This window comes from Anabrus simplex, chromosome 2, assembly GCF_040414725.1.
Source record: "Anabrus simplex isolate iqAnaSimp1 chromosome 2, ASM4041472v1, whole genome shotgun sequence".
NCBI lineage: Eukaryota > Metazoa > Arthropoda > Insecta > Orthoptera > Tettigoniidae > Anabrus > Anabrus simplex.
This window is the reverse complement of record NC_090266.1, coordinates 187,224,223-187,248,371: the sequence shown is the minus strand read 5'-3', so window position 1 is coordinate 187,248,371 and position 24,149 is coordinate 187,224,223.

The window sequence follows — 24,149 nt, the reverse complement described above, 5'->3', positions numbered from 1 at the left end:
CAACTTTCGTTATGTTCGTAATTTACCTTACTCTTCACATGACGGAGAAATTTACAATTTTCCGCTGGTATCATGCTCTGCATTGAGTGACCGACAGACCGACAACGAACCTACAGGTTACCATGGCAACGTCTCTGACTGCATGCCAGCAGGGAAGTAACGTATTGCCATTTTCCTCATCATGCTTTTAAATTCGTGGTTATTCCTTGGGTAGAAGGCAAGAGAGGCGTCAATCGGCCTATCTGCGGGATATTGGCGGAATATCGTTGGATGTTATAACCGCCCTCGAATAGATTAAGTAATAACACCATTAGTCATCTTCTTATTATTTGTTTACCTAAGAATCACTGGACCTAAATTTCTCCTCTGTTACCGCTTTATTATATCCATAACTCACACTAGCATAATTTATTGAGGGGCATTTGATTTTCCAATACATTCACTTGGCATTTACATATTTGTCGTTATCCGGCTGTCCTCAGTTATAATCCATTTTCTATTACTTTCAACTTTCTTAACTGTATTATTTTCTTCCTTAATTACGCCGTATGTACGCGTGTGCTACAAACTACTGGATGTATTTCCACCAAGACTCACATTTAGAATACACCTGTCCTTGATAGGTTTTGGGCAAATATTGTTTCTAAATCTCTGAACTGACTGGGGGTTTATACGAAACCGAAACATTGATTTTGCACTTCCACAAAATATACACAACCAACGTTAATTTAAATCTACCTACCTTGGTAGAAATTAATTTCTAAACCTTTTTCCTCATGTGCATCATTTCGATACGAGGATTAATAACGGAGATATCATTAACGGACCGTTTTTCTGTACAAGTCCCATCGGACTTAACTCACGAGCGGGTGCGTGTAAAGCGTATTCCTTACAACTTGAAAACTACTGAAGATATTCGAACCAAAATTCATATTTAGCATCCACCTGTCCAAAGGTAGGTTTTAAACGTAAATAACATTTCATGTTCCGGAATGGACTGGCGGTTTATAGGGAACCGAAATGGTGATTTTACTCTTCCACAATATATAGAGAACAAGACCAACCTGACTGGAAATCGACCAAACGTGATGGAATTCCACCTCTAAACCCTTTTTTTCATGTGCATTTTTTCGTCAGTAGGATTAATAAGGGAGATATCATGAATGGTCACTTTTTCATGTTAAGTCAAGCGCACATAGCCCGAAGGGTGTTTTACATGGAGCAGATTCCTTATCTATATAAATCAAATCGTAACGACTGTGTACCTCTACACTGACTATTTTGGCGAAATTTTCGTACAGCTTTCCGTTTAAGGGGTAATAATGATCATCTCCATAATTTTTGGTTTAGTTACCTGGAAGTCCTAATTTTTACCCGCCTCGCCCAAAATCCAGATTTCGGCATAATCTGCCAGAAGAAAAAGAAGATAATTGAAATTTGAAAAAATTATACGTTTTAGCCTGCAACGAACGGAAAACATCCTAGATTATTACATTTTTCACTTTTTATCCCCGAAGAATATCGAAATATGCAGGCAATTTAATGATGGTGCAGACCTTCGGAAATTCCTATCACATAACAGATTGCACAATCTCCGTTCAATTTGGAATGATCTACAACCTTGGTCTTATGACTTTTTGCCGTATCTGTATCCCTTTTACGCTTGATTTTTCTCTATTAATCGATGTTAAGTCAGTTTGGAATTTTCACAAGCATAATTCGTACTTTCGATTACTTATATGAAATACAGAATCATCAAACTCTTCACGAAAATTGGCCCACCCAGTAGCCATCTGTGAGCCAAATTCTATGTATGTAGCTGTCACATAATTATCCGAAAAGTAATGTAATGTGAGATAATCTTACAAAAACGTTACCCTGTTCCACGTTTCTAACTCAATCTGACCCTAGAATAGATGACATATCATAGGACCAGCCATTTAGGGCACTAAATCCGGCGTGTCTTATAGTATAATTCTTTGTCGATATGACGTACGTTTAGTAGCAGTTAATCTGTAAATGAAGGTCTTCAATATTGTAAACACGCATATACTTTCGTATGTCGATCTATATATATTCACTGATGTCGATTTGTAGCGATCGAGAAAGGGTGGGTCTGCTAATGTAATGAGTACTCCCCACACCGACTTTGACTGGCTGTTTGAAAGGGCCCTTCTCCAACTCCTGTGTAACTGTCATTAGTAAGGAAGGTCTACAATTGTAATGAATAGTTCGCTTCTCGATTTGACTTGCAGAAGGCAAGTGAGCATGCAGTTTTGTGTAAAACTTCCCTACCCGATTGTGTTTGGCAGAAGGCAAGGGTGCCTAATATTATAAAGAAATGTCCTCATCTAAAATGTGACTGGCATTAGGCATAGTGGCCTGCTATTTTGATGGAAACTCACCAACTTGGTGTGACTGGCAGTAAGCTGGCTGGCAGTAGGAAAATCGGCCTGACATTATAATGATAACGGCACAACTCAATTTTTAATTGTGGTAGGGAATTTGCCTGCCATTATAAGAAAATCTCCTCGACTGTAATCTGTTTGGGAGTAGAAAATGGGGCCTGCCATTGTAACGAACACTCCCAACTTGATTGTGACCGCGCAGTAGGCAATGGGGCCTCCAATTATAATGTAAACTTCCCAACTCGATTGTGAATGGCAGTAGACAAGTGAGCCTGCCGTTATATCACAAATCCGTAACAAACACTTTACATTGGAAACAACGTATGGGGACATCCCCATGCTCTTTCTCGGATAACGCTAAGAGACATGCAATTTTAAAACAATCTTATTTACTGCATGTACACTGTTTACTTCGATATTCGAATACAATGTTGAACACCGTAGCGAAGCACGGGTACATTTGCTAGTGAAATATATATCTACTATTGTACGGAGCCTTCCATACAAACCTGAATTACTTTAATGAGTCATCATAACATTTGAATAAAAGGACACATGTGCAACTTTAGGAGATGCAAATGCAAAACCCGTGTCCTCATCCCGAGGTGGTGCAGCTCTTTTCAGGCTCACCCCCAATGGAGATGAGCTGCATGTACCATTTCAACGGCATATCAGCCCTCCTGCCATTCTTAAATTTTTGGCAGAACCGGGAATCTAAAGAATATAACAGTTTCCTTCTCCCAGAAATTCAAGACCTAAGTATCAGTCATTCTGAAGAGAAGGATGCCCGTGGCTATCTCAGGAAAAAACTCGAGTCAGCAAATTCTCCTGATCAGCCAGTGAACACAGCAAGGAGACATTTCACTTCATAAAGCTGACGTGTATTGGCCGGGATTCGAGTCACGCCGCGTTTCTGAGAAGCCAGTGACCCTTTCGCTCGTCTACGAGGCCCCGCCTTCACAACAGGTTAAAACCTTTACTATAAATTCTCCGAGTACTGCAGAATGGAGTCCCTTGAAGATGGTTTTCCGTGGTTTCCCATTTTCACACCAATCAAATGCTGGGGCTGTACCTTAATTAAGGCCACGGCCGCATCCTTCCCATTCCTAGGCCTTTCCTATCCCATCGTTGCCATAAGACCTATCTGTGTCGGTGTGACGTAAAGCAAATAGCAAAAAAAAAAAAAAGCAGAATGGAGTTAGTGAAACTTCGCAAAAAGAATTATCAAGTATATTTATTAATACGCAAAAATCGTACATACCACACGTTGTAGAAATGACAAATTCCAATTTTTAAAATGTTATACTATTCTTTCGGCCGGCCACGCGGAGTAGGGGTAGACTGCCTGCCTCTTACCCGGAGACCTCGGGTTCGATACCCGGGCAGGTCAGGGACTTTTACCTAGATCAGAAGGCTGGTTCCAGGTCCACTCGGCCTACATGATAATAAATGAGGAGCTGTCTGCAGTGTTGCCAGGTCTACAAATAAAACCTCGGTAGATTGTACGTAAAAATGTCGGGAGTTTTAATGAAAATTCCGGTAGTTTCTCCAGCACTGAAATGTTATAATACAACTAAATTAAAGAATGCAATAATCATTTAAAGTTATTATGAGAAAAAATATACAATTTCACTCACCCGTACTCTCTGGCCACTCTATGCTTCTTCTACTTCTGTTTCTCCCCCATTTTCCTGTAGATGCGGTTATTGATCAGGCGTAGAAATTGTGTACCAATTTTGAAGTTGTAGCAGGATGCATATTTTATATTCTGTATGCGGGTCGGGGATTTCCCTTCGAATGCTACAGTCAAGCGTGAGTTTTGAGTTCAATAAGAGGGGAGAGATTACGTTATCCGAGCCTGAAATGAATGCGGGGAAGTACCTAACGAGTGAACGTCACGCACTGAGGCGAGGAAAGAGTTTTTCGCCACAACTATATTATGTACCAGCCTTCGGACTGAGCAGCGGTCGCTTGGTGGGTCATGGACCTTCGGGCCTTTTGCGCCATGGTGTTTGGCAGTGGCTTATCCTGGAATCTCCACCGAGACATGCAACTAGTAACCATGCAGTAACACAATGTATTAAGTAAATTTCAATTCTACTCGCCCTAATTACATGTAGGTGAACTCGAGCTAAACAGTTTTACTGTAAGTTTCTGGATTGAACGTGCGTACACAATTCTTGTTTTCTGTTTTTAAATTTGTCAGGGAAGGTAGAGGTCTCCCGGCTTTAACTATTTGAATCTTTTCATCAAACGAACGGCCAGTAAATGGCTTTTCAAACTGATTTACAATTATATCCGTTTTAGACTCATCCATCGTTAATATCACATATGCGCAAAATATAATAAAACACCGAAAACGACGAATAGCATAGAAACAGCACACAGAGAATGAACTCACTAAGCAGCAAAGCACACAATGAATGAACTCACTAGTTAGCTACAACTCAAGCACTGGAGGTAAGTCACCCCAGTGGCACTGGTCAGTTTCGTCACGTTGAGTTCTCGCTGGGGGATAATCTGTGGGCCCCGTTCGCTGTAAACTTGGACATGCCGACTTTCTCCAAATTGCTAACAGATGGCAGTGGGTAGCACGTGTATGGGATGACAAAGTCTGACCAAGTTTCAATTTCAGTGACATCATTCGGAGGGTTTCAGAACTATGTCTGCCACCGAATGCAATTTTAAGATTGAATGCCTTACATCCTTAACTCCTTCATTTGCTATCTCTTTCTTTCTAGAGTGGAATAGATGGCGAGACTACACCAGCACCACACGTAGTCAAGCAACGGAACTAGTACAGCTGCGCGGAACTTTTGAACTTCTGAGAGATGAAATCGTTATTATTTGACTTGAAACAACCTAAAATCGTACTTCAGACAGTTCTTTGTGTTATCATAACGCATGCAATGAATGCCTCGCATTCAAGGAGAATACGCCCCTGGTGTTTGGTTTTTATACAATTCTCTCGAGCGACGATTGATAACAGAGAAATATTTATCTAAGAAATCCAACGCTTCGCCCCAGTGTGCTAATAGGCTCATGTCCGGCTCCATGGCTAAATAGTTAGCGTGCTGGCCTTTGGTCACAGGGGCCCCGGGTTCGATTCTAGGCAGGGTCGGAAATGTTAACCATAATTAGTTAATTCCGCTGGCACGGGGCTGGGTGTATGTGTAGTCTTCATCGTCATTTCCTTCTCATCAGGACGCGCAGGTTGCCTACGGGTGTCAAATCAGAAGACCTGCATCTGGCGAACCGAGCATGTCCTCGGACACTACCGGCACTAAAAGCCATACGACATTTCATTTCAATAGGCTCGTCACTTTCCCAATACACTGGTCAATACTGATGGACAGAGTGTTCTCAAACATGTGGAAAGTAACAGGATAGGTAGGTAGTACACCCGTAGCTATCAGCTTGCATTCGCAAGATAGTCGGCAGCCCTGAAGATGATTTCCGTGTCTTCCCATTTTCACACCAAGCAAATGCTGTGAACTGTACCTTAATTAAGGCCACGGTCACTTCCTTCCTGTTCCCAGCCCTCCCCATCGTACTACACTCCAAAACAACACAAAAAGTACATAAGAGCACATGCCCCACTGTCGATCATTTACGAGCTATGTCTGTTTTAGTTTGAACGGGGAGGATAGTTCGTATTTAGGATTAAGGGATACCGTTACGGACACTGCAGTACTTTTCCAACGAGTGAAAACTTTGGACGTAACCAACAGGAAAAGATAAGTTCGCCCTGGTATGGTTGGCATTGGGCTTTCTTCACTATGCGTAGACCAAAGATATAGATGATCTGGCATTGTATAGTAGTTCTGGAGCGCAGGAGAAATTCAATGGACTTTCTATTCTTAACTTGTGATGATGGAGCACGCGCAAATACTATTTTATTTATTTATTTATTTATTTATTTATTTATTTATTTATTTATTTATTTATTTAGTTATTTATTTATTTAATTTCTTTCTTTCTTTCTTTCTTTCTTTCTTTTTTTCTTAATCTGTTTACCCTCCAGGGTTGGTTTTTCCCTCGGACTCAGCGAGGGATCCCACTTCTACCGCCTCAAGAGCAGTGTCGTGGAGCTTCAGACATCGGGTCGGGGGATACGACTGGGGAGAATGACCACTACCTCGCCGAGGCGGCCTCACCTGCTATGCTGAACAGGGGTCTTGTGGGGTGATAGAATTTATTTAAATTGAATTGAATTTATTGATCATGATTTACATGCCACTGAGGCTGAAAAGCCCCTTTGTGTAGCGTCTTGTTATAATACAATACAGATTTATGATCACAGTAACCACGTTTTTATAATATTAAAGTATTAAACTAAACATGAAACATAAAAAAATGAAAATACAGATACCAAATCCAGTAAGGTTAAGCCATACATTATATAATAAGTAAGAAATTAAATCATTAAGCCCTTCTCTTATTTTGGACTACATGGATTTAAAGAAGATTGGATGGGAAGATTGGAAGGGATAGACAAGGAAGAAGGTGGCCGTGGCCTTAAGTTAGGTACCATCCCGGCATTTGCCTGGAGAAGAAGTGGGAAACCTCGGAAAACCACTTCCAGGATGGCTGAGGTGGGAATCGAACCCACCACTACTCAGTTGACCTCCTGAGGCTGAATGGAACCGTTCCAGCCCTCGGACCACTTTTCAAATTTCGTGGCAGGCGGGGAATCGAACACGGGCCTCCGGGGGTGGCAGCTACTCACACTAACCACTACACCACAGAGACGGACAATTCTAAAGACAGCAAAACAAAAAGTAGCATTGTATAGTAATTCTGGAGCGCAGGAGAAATTCAATGGATTTTCTGTTCTTAACTTGTGATGGTGGATCACGCGTAAATAGTACTTTATTTATTTATTTATTTATTTATTTATTTATTTATTTATTTATTTATTTGAGAATTTAAGTTAAAATGTATGCCTAATGTTCCCAAAAATATGTATCTACATCAATCTATATATATAAAATAACTTGTCCTGACTGACTCATCATCGCCGAGCCAAAACTACTGGACATAAAGAAATGAAATTTTGAGGATACATTTATATTAAAGTGTAGGTGCTCGCTAAGGGAAGATTTTTGGATATTCCGTCCCTAAGGGGGTGAAAAGGCGGGTGAATTCTTAAAAATGAATGTATCTATATCTCAAAACTTTAAAAGTTTACAGATGTAAAAATTGGTATTTAGAATCTCCTTTAAGAACAAAGAAACATGTGTTTTTTGTTTTCGGAAAATTCCCATACGAGGGGTGAAAAAGGGTGAAAAATGGGTTGAATGCCTTTAATGAGGATACTTATATCCAAGAAACTGAATACAGACATGAAAATTGGTATTTGGGATCCCCTTTAAAAATAAAGAAACACGCATTTTTTTGTTTTTAGAAAAAACAATTAACGGGGGTGAAATGGGGAGGGGGTGAATTTTTAAAATGAGTGTATCTATATCTCAAAACTTTTAAAGTTTACAGATGTAAAAAATTGGCATTTTAGTCTCCTTTAAAAATAAAGAAAGAAACACGAATTTTTTTGTTTTTGGAAAATACCAATAGGAGGGGTGAAAAAGGGGTTGAATGCCTTTAATGAGGATACTTATATCTAGGAAACTGAAGATATTACAAACCTGAAAATTGGTATTTGGGATTTCCTTTAAAAATGAAGAAACACGTATTTTTTGTTTTTGGAAAATCCAATTAATGGGGGTTAAACAGGAGTGACAAACTGGAGTGAATTTTTAGAAACACTATATCTACAGTATATCTCAGAAACATAAAATGTTACAGACGTGAAAACTGGTATTTGGAATCTCCTGTAAAAGTAAAGAAACATAGGTGATTTGTTTTTGGAACCTCCACTTAAGGGGTACTAAAAAGCGCGTGAAATTTTAAAATGAGCATTTCTACAGTATATCTCAAAACTTAACATGTTACCGAAGTGAAAAACGGTGTCTTTTATCTCAATAAAAATAAAGAAACATGTATTTTTTTGTTTTTTGTGGGGAGGGGTGTAAAAGTGACTGAAAATGGGGTTGAATTCTTTTAATTAGGATACTGATATCTCAAAAATTGAAGATGTTACAGACTTGAAATTTGGTATTTGGAATCTCCTTTAAAAATAAAGAAACACTTATGTTTTTTGTTTTCGGTAATCCACTTAAAGTGGTGGGTGGAATTGAAAATTCATTTGAATATTTGTATGAAGATACTATTATCTGAAAAACGATATTGCAGACGTGAAAATTGGTATTTGGAATCTGCTTTAAAAGTAAAGAAACACGTATTCTCGGAAAATTCAATGATGGGCGGGCGAAGGGGGCGAGGGGAGGTGAAAGAATTGAAAAATTAATTGAATTAATTGTATGAAGATATTTACATCTAATAGAAACTAAAGTTGTTACACACGTGAAAATTGGTATTTGGATCTCCTTTACAAACAAAGAACAACGCGTTTTTTTGGGGGGAAAACATCCTTGGGTTTGGAGGTGAAAAGGACTTGAATTCCTTTTATGAGGACACATATCTCATACACTGAACATGTTAGAGTCACTGTAATTGGTATTTAGAAGATCCTTTACTATTAAGAAAAAAAGTATTTTTTGCCGGAAAATTCACTTAAGGGGGTGGGGGTGGGGGAGTGAAAGGAAATGAAGAAGTGAATTCTTTTTATGGTGATACTTATATCTCAAAACTGAAGGTAACAGACGTGAACATTGGTATTTGGAATCTCCTTTAAACATAATGAAACACGCCTTCTTTTTGGAGGGGAAAAGGGGGGTGAAAAAAGAGTTGAGATCAATTGATTTTACTGTTCATAAAGTATTTATTCTGGTCATAAACCGATCTTTTTAATCTTTCCTGGGTTTGTTTTCAAGGGCCATCTTTTCCTTTGGAGAACTTAAAGTTAGATTACAGTAGATTCTCCTGGCATATAAATAAAAAAGAATTACACACTTGAAATAAACGAGAGGAATGAGATTGACCGTGCAATTGTTCACCTCTATAATAAGGTCAATAATGCACAGAAGTATATCATTCGTATCGTCAGAAATCCCGCGCACTTGCCTACGAGCAACAATGGTGCTGGTCACATTGTCATCAATGACAATGGCCGTAGATGTAATTTACTGCCAAGTAGCGGTCTTGCATCTTGCTGTGGGGTCCAGAACATCGATAATAATAATAATAATAATAATAATAATAATAATAATAATAATAATAATAATAATAATAATAATAATGATAATAATAATTCAAATAATATCACTCATCCTAATAATAATAATAATAATAATAATAATAATAATAATAATAATAATAATAATAATAATAATAATAATAATAATAATAATAATAATAATAATAATAATAATGTTCTGGACCGTCGTCAAAATGTGCGGACCGAGCTGGAAACGGGTCCTGTCCGGGTGATGACTACGATTGCAGTCCGGCCGCTGGTTCAGTACCGCCAAGGCACCGAACACGACACCACGCCGGATGTGCTCCAGGATTTGATCCAAATTAAAAATGCTTATAGGAAAAGACGACAAAGATTGAGGGACCCAATTGATCTGGTGGAATACCTTGACCTAGCCCGGGAAGTACAAAATCGATTGCTGGAAAGAAAGATTGAAAAATGGGAGGAATTTTGCCGTAATCTCTCAGAAAATGAATCAGATCGCGAATTTCGGCGGATTATGTATAAAACGTCAAGCATTCAATTATATTTTTCATTATAATTCCGTAGCGAAGCACGGGTGTCTTGCTAGTTGTTGATAAGTTTTAGGGACTCAGGGCCTTGTGTGCCATCACATAATAAAGTAATCGAGACCTGGGTTTCCAAACCCTTGTTTTATGATTCCGTTTACCCTCATTACTCGAGTGACCGTTTCTTCACGTTCATTGATTCATTTTTATAGTCATCTTTATTACCTTCCTGTTCATTACGGGCTAATGACCCTACGGTTTTTTTCTGTTTATGAAATCACAATCACCACCACTACCATCGCCAGCAAGTTCGTTATCATGACGACTGAGAAATATATCCATGTTAACGGTGCTCAGCAATCAATCAATCAATCAATCAATCAATCAATCAATCAATCAATCAATCAATCAATCAATCAATCAATCAATCAATCAATCAATCAATCAATCAATCAATCAATCAATCAATCAATCATCATTGCATTTAAGGCTATCGCCCATGTGACAGATTCCCTATCAATTATTTACCTATTATTATCTTAAAAGATTTCAAGAAACTTGGAAATTTATCGGAAATATGTCTTAATTAATTACTCAAATTACTAATTCTTGTTAAGAAAGCAAAGCAAAGCAAAGCAAAGCAAAGTCATCTCCGTACAGGCCATGAAGGCTCTTGGAGGGATGGAAGGTAAAGGCTTCCACTATCCGATACCTCGGCACTTCACGGGGTAGAGTGGTTAGCTCTACGCCCGGCCGCCTTTGCCCCCAGGAATTAACCTGTTACTCATTTTTGGTGTAGACTGAGTGAATCTCAGGTCCATGCGCACTTCCGAAAGTGGAAATCTCGTTTCTTAAATTTTCAGACTTCCTGACGGGGATTCGAACCCACGTCCTTCCGAGTGAACCGAGTATGCCTTTACCGCCTCGGCCAGGCAGCCCCTAATTCTTGTTAACATACATCATTATTTGCCCCAATTTGTCCTCTTGAATTTCAACTTTAATTTCCTACCATTATATACAGAGAATTGGCGGACTTGGCAATAAAAACTTAATTTCTTGATTATATCCGTTGTCATAGCACGTACCATAACATTGTACCGGACAGAAAAGATCCTCGCAAATGTGCTTTACGTCGCACCGACACAGATAGGTCTTATGGCGATGATGGGATAGGAAAGGGCTGGGAGTAGGAAGGAAACGGTCGTGGCCTTCATTATGTTGTAGCACAAGCGTATGCCTGGTGTGAAAATGGGAAACACGGGAAGCCATCTTCAGGGCTGCCGACAGTGTGGTTCGAACCCATTGTCTCCCGCTGCGCGACACTAACCGCACGGCCACCCCGCCCGGTCAGAAAAGATCCAAAAATATATTTTCAAGAATAAGCTGTTGTTATGTATACGTTTTAGGTTGAATTAATATTTCTGAGATATTTCGAAGCTCGTAAAAATTAGAATAACAACAACGAACATTCCCGTCATTATTTTTCGTAAAGAAAAATTGCACAAAAAACAAAGGATCGCAGTTTATATTTTACAGAACTATTATAATAAAGAAAAACTCGGTACAGCTAAGGTTATCGGAGAAATTTAACATTTCCTGTTTTGATCCTCTTTATATTGCTACATTTCTGTATAGTAATGAAATAATATTTAGCCCAGGGCACTCTTCGGATTTCCTTGTCCTTCAATATCGAATTTCAAGAAATTTTGAGAAGCAGTTTTCCCATGATGTTGGGACAGAATACAAAAATTGAAATAAACTAATTTTCAACTTACGTATATCTTATCCGAAATAAATACGAAGTTTGGAACCGAGAGAATGGTCGTGCGGTTAGGGTCGCGCAGCTGTGAGCTTGTATTTGGGAGATACTGGGTTCGAACACCCCTGTTGGCAGCTCTAAATATGGTTTTCCGTGGTTTTCCGTTTTTACATTAGACAAATGCTGCGACTGTTCCTTAAATAAGACCACGGTTACTTCTTTCTCACTCCTATCCCATCATCGCCATAAGACCTATCTGTGTCGGTGCGACGTAACGCAAATTTTAAAAAAGAAACGAATTTTCAAGTGTACAGGCAAAATTATAATTTCATTAATATAGACAGATTAACAATGAATAATAACGTTATTGGATTTACGTCCCACTAACTACTGTACTTTTACTGTTTTCGGAGACGCCCAGGTGACAGAATTTTCTCCCGCAGAAGTTATTTTACTTGCCTGAAAATATACCGGCACGGGGTTGACGTATTTGAACACCTTCACTCAGCACCGGACTGAGCCAGGGCTCAGAAAGCCATCGCCTTAACCGTCTGAGCTACCTAGTCCGGCTGTCTATATAGAGGCAGGTTGGTTGAGGTGATAATTGTTTTAATGGGAAGTAGGCCAACTAGATAGTTAACCCGAAAGTTGTTTACCTCCTCGTTTAATACTGTATTAGTTGACTGGAAAGTTCTCTTCATCTGATTGTTCATGCACAACAATGAATGTTAAGAGCGCAAAATATCGGAGGAAAATTATTGCTTGGAACAATGCAAACTGAATTATTACACAGAATTATATACATGTGATTATTTTATTTATTTAAATTTCATTTTCGGTAATTTGTCACAGGCCTACTCTACAGTTCAGGATTTCGTATTCGTTGAACATTTCACTATAAACATAAAGTATGGAGGAATAAAATACATAAGAATACTAATACACAGCCATAGAGACATAATTAACACCTTATTCGCAAATCATCATAGATTCTTCCTGCAGCATTTCTGAGTTTACTGTACGTCACCACTCCATTTAGGGGAAATCCTGACCGAAATCAATGGTTAACCCTATAATTGCACGGCCATTACCTCGAGTTCTCTAATGTGCACGACAATTTGGATTGAGATTCCTGTGTGTTAGCTAACATTCAGCGTTAACAGAAATTAACTCGGCTCGTTAAGACCACAATAACAGACACGCTAGTTTCCTCGTAACTTGGCACGAACATTCTTTTGCAAATTAAGGACATTCTCATTCTGACATCTAAATTCAACGGGAAGCAAAATAATGAGTAGAGTATTATTATCTGTGATTAAGTATCATAAAGCGGTTCAACAAATATACGTCACGTAATACGAGTAATGTGAGTACATCGGATGTCCTGATATGAATATTTTATTATCTTTAGGAAAATAAGTGTGTTCAATATTTGGTCTCTGAAACACTTTAATACATGGTGACATTATGCATTATCTGATTAAATTGAATTATTCAAAGAATTCTATTCTTTATTTCTTAATCCGTTAACCCTCCAGGGTTGGTTTTTCCTCTGACTCAGCGAGGGATCCCACCTCCGCAGCCTCAAGGGCAGTGTCTTGAAGCGTGAGGCTTTGGGTCGGGGGATACAACTGGGGAATAGAACCAGTACCTCGCCCAGGTGGCCTCATCTTCTATGCTGAACAGGGCTGTTGTGGGGGTGGGAAGATTGGAAGAGGAAGGAAGCGGCTGTGGCCTTAAGTTAGGTACCATCCCAGCATTTGTCTGGAGGATAAGTGGGGAAACCACGGAAAACTACTTGGTGAATGAGTTGAAAGATGGGTATGAAATTACAAGACATAGATACTTGTTCACCTTCCGACGTTGATGTGAGATCGGTGAAGCATGGAAGCTTGGTTTGGATGTTGACCACGGATGTCCTTCCTCTCACTACATGCTGGTTTTACTGGAAGCGAAATCAGAGTGGAACCCGACGCACTCAGCCTAGAGACTGGACCAACGTGCCCTATAACCACAAAATAACTACAAGCACAGCATATTAATTAATGGACACGTTCCTTGAGAAGTAATTTTAGAAACAAATAGGTAACAAAGCAGAATATTTACAAAATGTTATCGGTTTTATAGAATTGTAATATAATAGACTAGCAAGATACCCGTGCTTCGCTACGGTATTATACTGAAATTTATAATTGAATGCTTATTGTTTTAGATATATAATCCGCCGAAATTCGCGATCTGACTCGTTTTCGGCAAGAAACCACCAAAATTCCCGATCTGACTCGTTTTCTATTAGATTACGGCATGTTTCCTCCCATTTTTCAATCTTCCTTTCCAGCAATCGATTTCGTACTTCCCGGGCTAGGCTCAGGTATTCCTCCCGGTCGGTTGGGTCCCTAAATCTTTGCCATATTTTCCTATAATCATTTTTAATATGGATAAAATCCTTCAGGAGAACCGGCGTGGTGTCATATTGGTGCCCTGGCGGCACTAAACCCGCGGCCGGACTGCATTCTTAGTCATTACCAGTCCAGGAGCCGTTTCCAGCGCAGTCCGCACAACTGACGACAGTCCGGAACATTATTATTATTATTATTATTATTATTAATATTTATATTATTATTGTTTCTATTATGTGTTGCTGTAATGGCTGATGACAGGGAAAACCGGAGTATCCGGAGAAAAACCTGTCCCGCCTCCGTTTTGTCCAGCACGAATGACACATGTAGTGACCGGGATTTGAACCACGGAACCCAGCTGTGAGAGGCCGGCGCGCTGCCGCCTGAGCAACGGAGGATCCTTATAAGTACATTAAGAACAGTAAAATCAATTGGCCTCACCTCCTTCTACACCCCACCACCGTCAAGTTTATTTACCACCACCCACTCCCCCCCCAAAAAAATTAAAAGAAGGCTTGTTTCTTTATGTTTAAGGGAGATTCCAAACACCAATATTCACGTCTATTACCTTCAGTTTTGAGATATAAGTATCCCCATAAGAATAATTTATTTTTTCACTTCATTTCACAATACTCCCCCCCCCCCCTCACTAAGTGAATATTCCCGCAAAAATTACTTGTTTCTTTAATAGTAAAGGATCGTCTAAATACCAATTATCACGACTCTAACTTCTTCAGTTTTTTATTTATGTGTCCTTATGAAAGGAATTCAACTCCTTTACACTCCCGCCCTCCAAGATGGTTTCTTCCCAAAAACGCGTTTTTCTTTGTTTTTAAAGGAGATCCAAATACGAATTTTCACGGCTGTAACAGCTTTAGTTTTTATTAGATGTATGTATTCTCATACAATTAAGTCAACTAAATTTTCAATTATTTCACCCCCCCCCCCACTTCATTGGATTTTCCGAGAATACGTGTTCCTTTACTTTTAAAGCAGATTGCAAATATCAAATTTCACGTCTGTAACATCTTCATTTTTGAGATATCAGTAGCTTAATTAAAAGAATTCAACACCATTTTCAGTCACATTTACCCCCCTCCACCCAAGTGGCATTTCCGAAAACTAAAAATACACGTTTCTTTATGTTTAATAGAGATAAAAAATACCATTTTTAACTTCTGTAACATGCTAAGTTTTTTAGATATACTGTAAAAATTCTCATTTTAAAATTTCTCCCCTTTTGAGTTCCCCTTAAGTGGAGTTTCCAAAAACAAATCACCTATGTTTCTTTACATTTACAGGAGATTCCAAACACCCACTTTTTACGTCTGTAACATTTTACGTTTCCAAGATATTCTGTAGATATAGTCTTTCAAAAAATTCACCCCAATTTGTCACTCCTGTTTAGCCGCCATTAATTGGATTTTCCAAAAATTTAAAAATACGTGTTTCTTTATTTATAAAGGAGATCCCATATACAAATTTTCAGTTCTGTAATATCTTTCGTTTCTGAGATATATGTATCCTCATTAAAGGCATTCAACCCATTCTTCATCCTTTTACACCCCACCTATTGCGATTTACAGCAAACCAAAAAATACGTGTTCCTTTATTTTTAGAGGAGATTCTAACTACCAATTATTACATCTGTAAATTTTTAAGTTCTAAGATGTAGACACACTCATTTTAAAAAATTCACCCCCCCCCCCCTTTTCACCCTCCAATATTTGGAATTTTCAAAAACGAAAAAATACGTGTTTCTTTACTTTTAAAGTAGATCCCAAATACCAATTTTCAGGTCTGTAATATCTTCAGGTTCTGAAATATAAGTAGCCTCATTTAACGCATTCAACCCATTATTCACCCTTTTACACCCTTCCTATTGGGATTTTCCGAAAACAAAAGAATACGTGTTTCTTTATTTTTAAAAGAGATTCTAAATACCAATTTTTACATCTATAAACTTTAAAAGTTTCGAGATATAGATACACTAATTTTAAAAAATCACCCCCTTTTCACCCCCCCCCCCCATTAATTGGAATTTCCAAGAAAAAAAACGTGTTTCTTTATTTTTAAGGAGATCCCAAACACCAATTTTCAGGTCTGTAATATCTTCAGGTTCTGAAATATAAGTAGACTCATGAAAGGCATTGGACAACTTTTTCAAACTTTTCCACCCTTCCTATTAGGATTTTCCGAAAACAAAATACACATGTTTCTTTATTTTTAAAGGAGATTCTAAATACCAATTTTCACATCTATAACCTTTAAAAGTTTTGAGATATAGATACACTCATTTTAAAATATTACCCCCTTTTTACCCCCCCTTAATTGGATTTTCCAGAAACAAAAAAATACGTGTTTCTTTATTTTTAAAGGAGATCCCAAACACCAATTTTCAGGTCTGTAATATCTTCAGTTTCTGGGATATAAGTAGCCTCATTAAAGGCATTTAACCCTTTTTTCACCCCTTTTCACTCCTCCTATTGCGATTTTTCGAAAACGAAAAAATACGTGTTTCTTTATTTTTAATGAACATTCTAAATGCCAATTTTTACATCTGCAAACTTTAAAAGTTTGGAGATATAAATTCACTCATTTTAAAAATTCACCCCCCTTTTCACCCTCCCATTAATTGGATTTCCCAAAAACAAAAAATACGTGTTTCTTTATTTTTAAAAGAGTTCAAAAGTACCAATTTTCAGGTCTGTAATATCTTCAGTTTCTGAGATATAAGTACCGGTATCCTGATTAAAGGCATTCAACCCATTTTTCCCCATTTTCACCCATTTTCACCCCTCCTATTGGGATTTTCTGAAAACAAAAGAATACTTGTTTCCTTATTTTTAAAGACGATTCTAAATACCAATTTTTACATCTGTAAACTTTTAAAGTTTTGAGATATAGAGACACTCATTTTAAAATTTAACCCCCCTTTTCACCCCCTTAGCGAAGGAATATCAAAAAATCCTCTCTTAGCGAGCACCTACATCTTAATATGAACATATCCCCAAAATTTCATTTCTTTATGTCCAGTAGTTTTGGCTCGGCGATGATGAATCAGTCAGTCAGTCAGTCAGTCAGTCAGTCAGTCAGGACAAGTTATTTTATATATATAGATAGATTAACATGTCCGGAGTAGGAAAGAAGTGGCCGTGGCCTTAATTAAGGAACATCTCCAGCATTTGCCAAGTGTGAAAATGGGAAACCACGGAAAATCATCTTTACTGGTACCCGGGAGTGAGAGCTAGGTCGACTGGGGTAATTTCTTTGTAAGCGTTAAGAAACATGAAAGAAAGCAGCTAAAATTACTTCTACCTCAAACAAGTGGGAATGGCGGTAGGAGGGTTTTAACAGTTAAGGGAAAGGTTAGGAATGAACTCGGTAAGTGTAGATGTGCGCTTGAACAATTTTCAGTGGTGGGGTCATGTGAAACTAGCAGAGGAGGAGTTTCCTAGGAAAACAGTGAATTCTGTCACAGAGGGAAAGAACATTAAACAGAGACTTAAGAGGCGATGTTTAGTCTTACCTTTAATAGATTTTTAGATAAGGTTTGTAAAAGAGGCCGAATTACAAGTCGTAAATGAAGGGTTGTGGAAGGACTTCGTTTATTTACCGGAGCCTGTTGACTGAAAGGCTATAATGAGTAATGTATGTATGTATGTATGTATGTATGTAAAAACATGCAATAGAAAGCTTATTGTTCGTAACAACCATGCGAAAGGCCCGGTTTTAAGAAATGCACAGTAACACAAGTTGTAGGTACAAAGTTGGCGGACATCTACCTCAATAAATCATTAAATGCATTCGTGGTTGCAACAACATAACATTCCACTCACAAATGCCATGCTGCAACCCACATTTTACCAGCTCATTAAACACTACAAACCTCGAAATGCATTGTACTCGGCTAATCAAATATTAGAAAGTCAGGAACACTCAACACCACGTCTGTCACCATGGAGCTAATGCTGACGTCGTAATCAATAGAAACACTCTGAATATCATTAACCACTGTGTATACAAGTATTAGAGGGGCTACATTACCGAGGTCGTAATGGCGCTCTCGGTTCTCAGTTCACCCGGAAGGACGAATCGAAAGACGTATTTAGAAAGGAGATTTTCACTTCTGAAGAGCCAGATAAAATTGAATTTCATTCAGTCTACACCAAAAATGAACAAACACTGATGTTTTCCACTTAGTACTGAAGTAACAAATAATGGAATTTTTCCCTTCCACTGCTCCAAGAACCTTTATAACAATACGGAGATCGTTTTGATTTTATATAACAAAATAGTTACCTAATTTGCGTATGTTATGTACCAAGCTTAAATCAATGTGTCACCAAAGTAGTTATTGTTCCTTTACAGTTTTTATAATAAATAATATAATACATTGTAGGAAAAACACATGCAACATCATCCAGGACGACGTCATTTTATCCACATGCGATTTGAAAGGTAGTTCATCATTGCAGGAGTGTATGATTACAAATTCAGACCAATTCTGGCGACAACGCAGGAGTGTATTCTCGCATGCGAATGATCATAAAGGTGCCGATGGCATCCAGCGATAGACTGCCCCAAGTTTCTTGCACCTTTGATGCAATTCGACTATGGTTCTTGCAGGCTCTGGAGAACGCCTAAGTTCTCGCTGCATCATGTCCCATACGTGTTCAATTGGAGAGAGATCTGGTGATCTTGCTGGCCAGGGCAGTTGTTGTACACCACGTAGAGCACGTTGCGTCACAGCAGCTTTATATGGACGTGCATTGTCCTCCCGAAAAAGCACACCGCCTTCCTGTCGAAGGAATGGCAGTAGCACGGGGACAACAACCTGTACAATGTAGCGGGCAACGGTTAAATTACCCTGCAGAAACACCAACTCTGACCGCGAGTTGTAACTGATGGTCCCCAACGCTTTGAAGCCTGGGATGGGACCTGTGTGTCGTGGACGAATTTTCTCTGGAATAGGCCGTTAACCAGGTCTACGCCGAACGCGTGTACGTCCATCACTTGCATACAGACAGAACCTACCATCGTCACTGAAAACAACAGAGCGCCATTCCCCTCTCCAGTCACTTTCACGACACTAGAGTAGCCGTGCTTGGCGGTGTCGTGGTGTCAGTGCTAGCTTGGTCAGAGATACTCGTGACCGTAATCCTGCTGCAACCAGACTGTTCCCAATGGTCCTTGGTGACATAGCAGGTGCAACATGTGACCGGATTTCGTTCCTGGATGATGTTCGGTCGGCCACTATTGCTCGCACAATGCGTCGATCTTGACGTCCGTCTGATCTACGCGGACATCTGGAACCAGATCCACGGGTATGGGATTGTTCCACAGATCACTGCTGAAAGCAACGACACACCACCGGTTCACTGTGGCCAGCATGTGCAGCAATCCGTCAGGCAATCCCGCAGGCCCAAAATGTGACCCCGTTCAAATGGCTGCACTTGTTGAACAGGACCATGTACTCGTCGGCGGGGCATTGTTGTACTTCATAATGAATGTTGCAAACAGTGTTCATCTCTTATTACAGCACAGTTACTGCCTGCAGAGTTAAAACAGAGTGCTAACGCAGAGACCTTCTGAGAGCCATCCGATCGCCGACACCAGTGACAAATGAATCACTAACACAACAACCCCTCAGTGTGCACATATTATACACTGGTGCCACTGAACACAGTCCTTGAGGATGCTATATTTTTTCCGGCAGTGTAATAATAATAATAATAATAATAATAATAATAATAATAATAATAATAATAATAATAATAATAATAATAATAATAATAATAATAATAATAATAATAATAATAATAATAATAATTGTACCGGAGGTACATCCACCCCGTGCATTTAAAACTAGCGCCTTGTAGAAGGCACTCTACATCAGGATATCTGAAACTCATTTCGGATATAGTGTGAACATTTCTCAACCGATGTCGCTACTATCAACTTATGTTGTGCCCTCTGGGATGAAGATGAACTATTAAAATTCAAGATAAATGTTGTGTGTTAAGGTTTCCTAAACTGGAATGTTTAGTGTTCGTTTTTTATGTTCAAAAGTTATCAAGGCGTTGGCCAATAAGAAATGTTGTACATTTATTTATCTACCAATCAAAATTTTCTGATATTTATTAAATTTACCAATAAGAATTGGGGGTGTGTCAGGGCATTGGCCCAGAGTTTTCTGGAACACACCTCTCCGCTATAAAAGACGATGGCTGGCGAGCCATTTTGTCTTAGTAATCGCTCCAATCTAGAGTGTGTACGTAACGTAGGTAGGGGGCAAGGCTCCCTCGTCCATCTTCGGGAGGTTCGCCAGCTCAGGGTAATGGCAGTCTTGGCTTAACTATGTGATACTCATTGAAAGCTAGCTTCGAAAGCAATATTTCAAATCTTTCGTAGTGTAACTTTTATTTTCTCAAATGTAAATTTCAAACTTTAAATGTAAATTTCAAACAAGTCGAAAGAACTTAGCCGAAATCAGGGAATAGAGAGTGAGGTACCCTCTTGTATTCCCCCTCAACTTGATCTTGAGGAGACTATGATTTTGTAACCTTTAAAATCTATCTTGTAATTTCTGTAACTTAAATAATTTTCTCAATCTAGTCACCCCCGCAGTACAGGCTTAGTCTCTGTAACGTCGGGCCATAAGTCCAAATAGGGTTTTAAGCATTTCGTGTAAATTTCAAGGAGCGCATGTGTTCGCCTCCTCACCAATTTTGATTTTCAGCCAGTAACTTTAAACTTTTATTTTTACCAAAGGCCAGGAAGAATGAGTACTCGTTACCCCTGTTACACTTAACATTATTCATTTCATTGTAAGGCAAATCAGACTGTCGAGCAGTTAAGACCGTGAATACTGTTTAAATTTGTTAAATGTAGGTTCCGCCTTTGATAGGCCTGGAACTTGTAAATTTCGAGAATAACCTTCTGAAGTGTAAACTTGTATAGCGAAGACGCTCCTCCACTGATGTAAATATTGGGAGATCCGTCTCCTTGACTGTCGGTTAAAAGGAGCAAGAGTGCTATTGTAAAAATGTGTAATTCGGGAGCTTCAAGCTCAGGTTGTTAATAAGATATTAATCAGTTATTCTGATTGTTCTAACACTATACTGCACCTGATGTACTATTTGCTTACCAAAGTGTAAAGTTCAAAATTTGAAAAGAAAAACAAAAGATATAAGGAAGAAATATAGCTCACATTTTAATGCTTTCAATTAACCTTCTGACTCTTCTATATTGTACCAGGAAAAGTTCGTGGGTTTAGGGCATGAGAAGGACCTCAGGTAGTGGAAGTTGATTTTGGAGCCGATACAGAGCAGGATAGAATCGCAGGGCGAATAATAGATGGTTACACTTTTCCCAAATAATTTATTAATAATGTTGAATGATTCATCACCCTGCAATATCAATATAGGACTCAGATTTTTCATTGAAATCAACTGTTCAAACGTAAATCTTCTTGAATTCAGTTCGAGAAAATAAATAAATATCACTGATCCTACAGTCTTTCTAACTTTTGTGAGAACACGAAGTGTCAGTTCCTCACCTAAAGTCTTTCTAAGTATTAATTCATGAAATGAACACACACTTGTAATTGAAAATTTAAATAAGAATTTAAATTTCTGTTGAAAGTTTCTTTAGTTTGTTAGCCTTGAAATATGGAACACTTGAAAATCCTAGAGTTCTTCTATGTAATATGAATATTAAATTTTGAAAAATAAATTTATCATTAAAGGTGAATTTTTGAGAAATGATGAAAAACTACGAAATATTGTTCACACGCAGCACTGAGAAAATCACTGTTCAAGATTGATAAGAAAAAGTCAATCAGTTTGTGACTACTCACTTAGTAAAGAAAATTTGGCTTACAAATGTTGACGTGGAGAATGGGAGTCTGGAACATTCCGCGGAGTGCGGACGGAGACTCGAACTCGATGTTCCACGAAGAAACCACGTTGACGTCCCTCGATGGGTACCATAGATGAGATGATGTTTGAGGTAGCTGGATCTTGTAGAATTTCACCAAGATTTCCGCTGCTCGTGGAGGTGATTTTAGCACACGGAAAGTTCAATTGGCGCGAGTAGTAATTACCGATGCTATCGTTCACTGTCAAACACAGTTCAGTTCGTATTTTAATTTTATGACGTTAAATTAATAATTACAGTACTTGCTGCATAAAACACTATTTAAAATCGTCACTGAGAACGTCCATAAATACACAGATCAAACACTTGAAAAAGCAACGTGTAATAACTCTCATCACAGTCTCTGATCACAGTCTTTGAATCATTATCCTAGCAGATAACACTGATTTTCTGGTAGTGATAATATCATATTACCTTAGAAAAAGTTCTTAATATTCACCAAGTTTATCGCTGGAGTAAGTCGTGTCCTAGTATGGCACAAACACTACGTAAATAAAGAGACACAGTTCAAGGATGTACCGTATTAGAAGAAATGAGTCCTAGAATAGTTAGAGTTATTGTACACGACAGTTTCTCTTTATTGTAGTAGTTCAATATTATGTGAAATTAACTAAGTCCACACGTCATGTTCTAGTCTGTGAATATCAAATATTTGACTTCGTACTTCAATGATTTCACACGTGTTATATTTCGAAATGTCTGTGAATTATATCGTAGTCGCGGCACGATAAACTAAGTACGGTGCGACCTCTTATACAAGTGCGACGGCGATTGATTATCCCATAATTTCGTCTCCGCGAAACGCGACGGAAAGTACTATCTCCGAGACTGCACTGACAGACTGTACGAGGGTCAGTCTCCCCTCTGTCTCACTCACACACACATACTGCACTGCTCTGCACTGCACTGCTGCACTGCTTGTCAGCCTTGACATAGTGGCCTATATATCTGCGCCGGGAGGGGTGGTGTTCTGAATCATGTGACCGAGAGCGCTCAATGTTCTAAAATTTTATATTGTTATAACTCAAAAACTACTGGACAGAATGCTCTGAAATTTACAGGATTCAACTTTTACGATGTCTGTTACAATTTAGCGTTGGTCCTGTTCAAATCGGTTAAGGCGTTAAAAAGTTCACGAAAGAAAAATTCTTTCGAGAAATGTTTCTATGGGAGGCAAGTTTCAAGCGGTAGGTGACGTCACTTGACCTCGCCTGGCTCGCTCGTGGAGTCTGGTACGTACTGGAATGTTCCTTCGCTCAGCTGTTCGCATGTCGGACGGAAATTGTATGCTGAAATAAAGTTTTTTCAAGTGATATGTGCCAGGGCCTAGGCCTTCCTGGTACAATATCAACCCATTCATACCCGCACCTTCTTTCACCGCTGCGTTCCACAATATCTCCATAACAAATGCTAGCAGAGCGTGGTTGAATGGGTCTGGGTAAAGACCCTTTTGATGGCACCTCATAGAAATCAACACCGAACTCTAAAAAGTTTTTTGGTTGCTGGAAATTTCCAAATTTTGCCAGCTTTTCCCTTACTATGTCCGCTTATCGCGAATTCCTTGCACCTGAGTACTTGCGCAAGCAGGAATTAATTTATGAACTTCTAATTCGGTTGGTCCAGTCCGGTGGCACGGTTGCAGCAGATATTGCCAAACTTGAAAGAATCTTTAGACTTTCCCATTTGTATCCCGTATTTGGGGAGAAAGGTATTGATGAGTATCTGTCCACCATAACTGATAATACCACTGAGCTAGCGGCTGTTGTTAGTTTCTTTGAAGTAAGTGATATTTCTACCAATCAGGTTAAGCGTGTTCAAGATAGATTGTTCCATTTTTACAATAGGGCTGGGGACCAATTTTCTCTGAAATTGAAGGATGAGCATGCTAAGGAAGCGAGTAATTTATTCGATCACCTT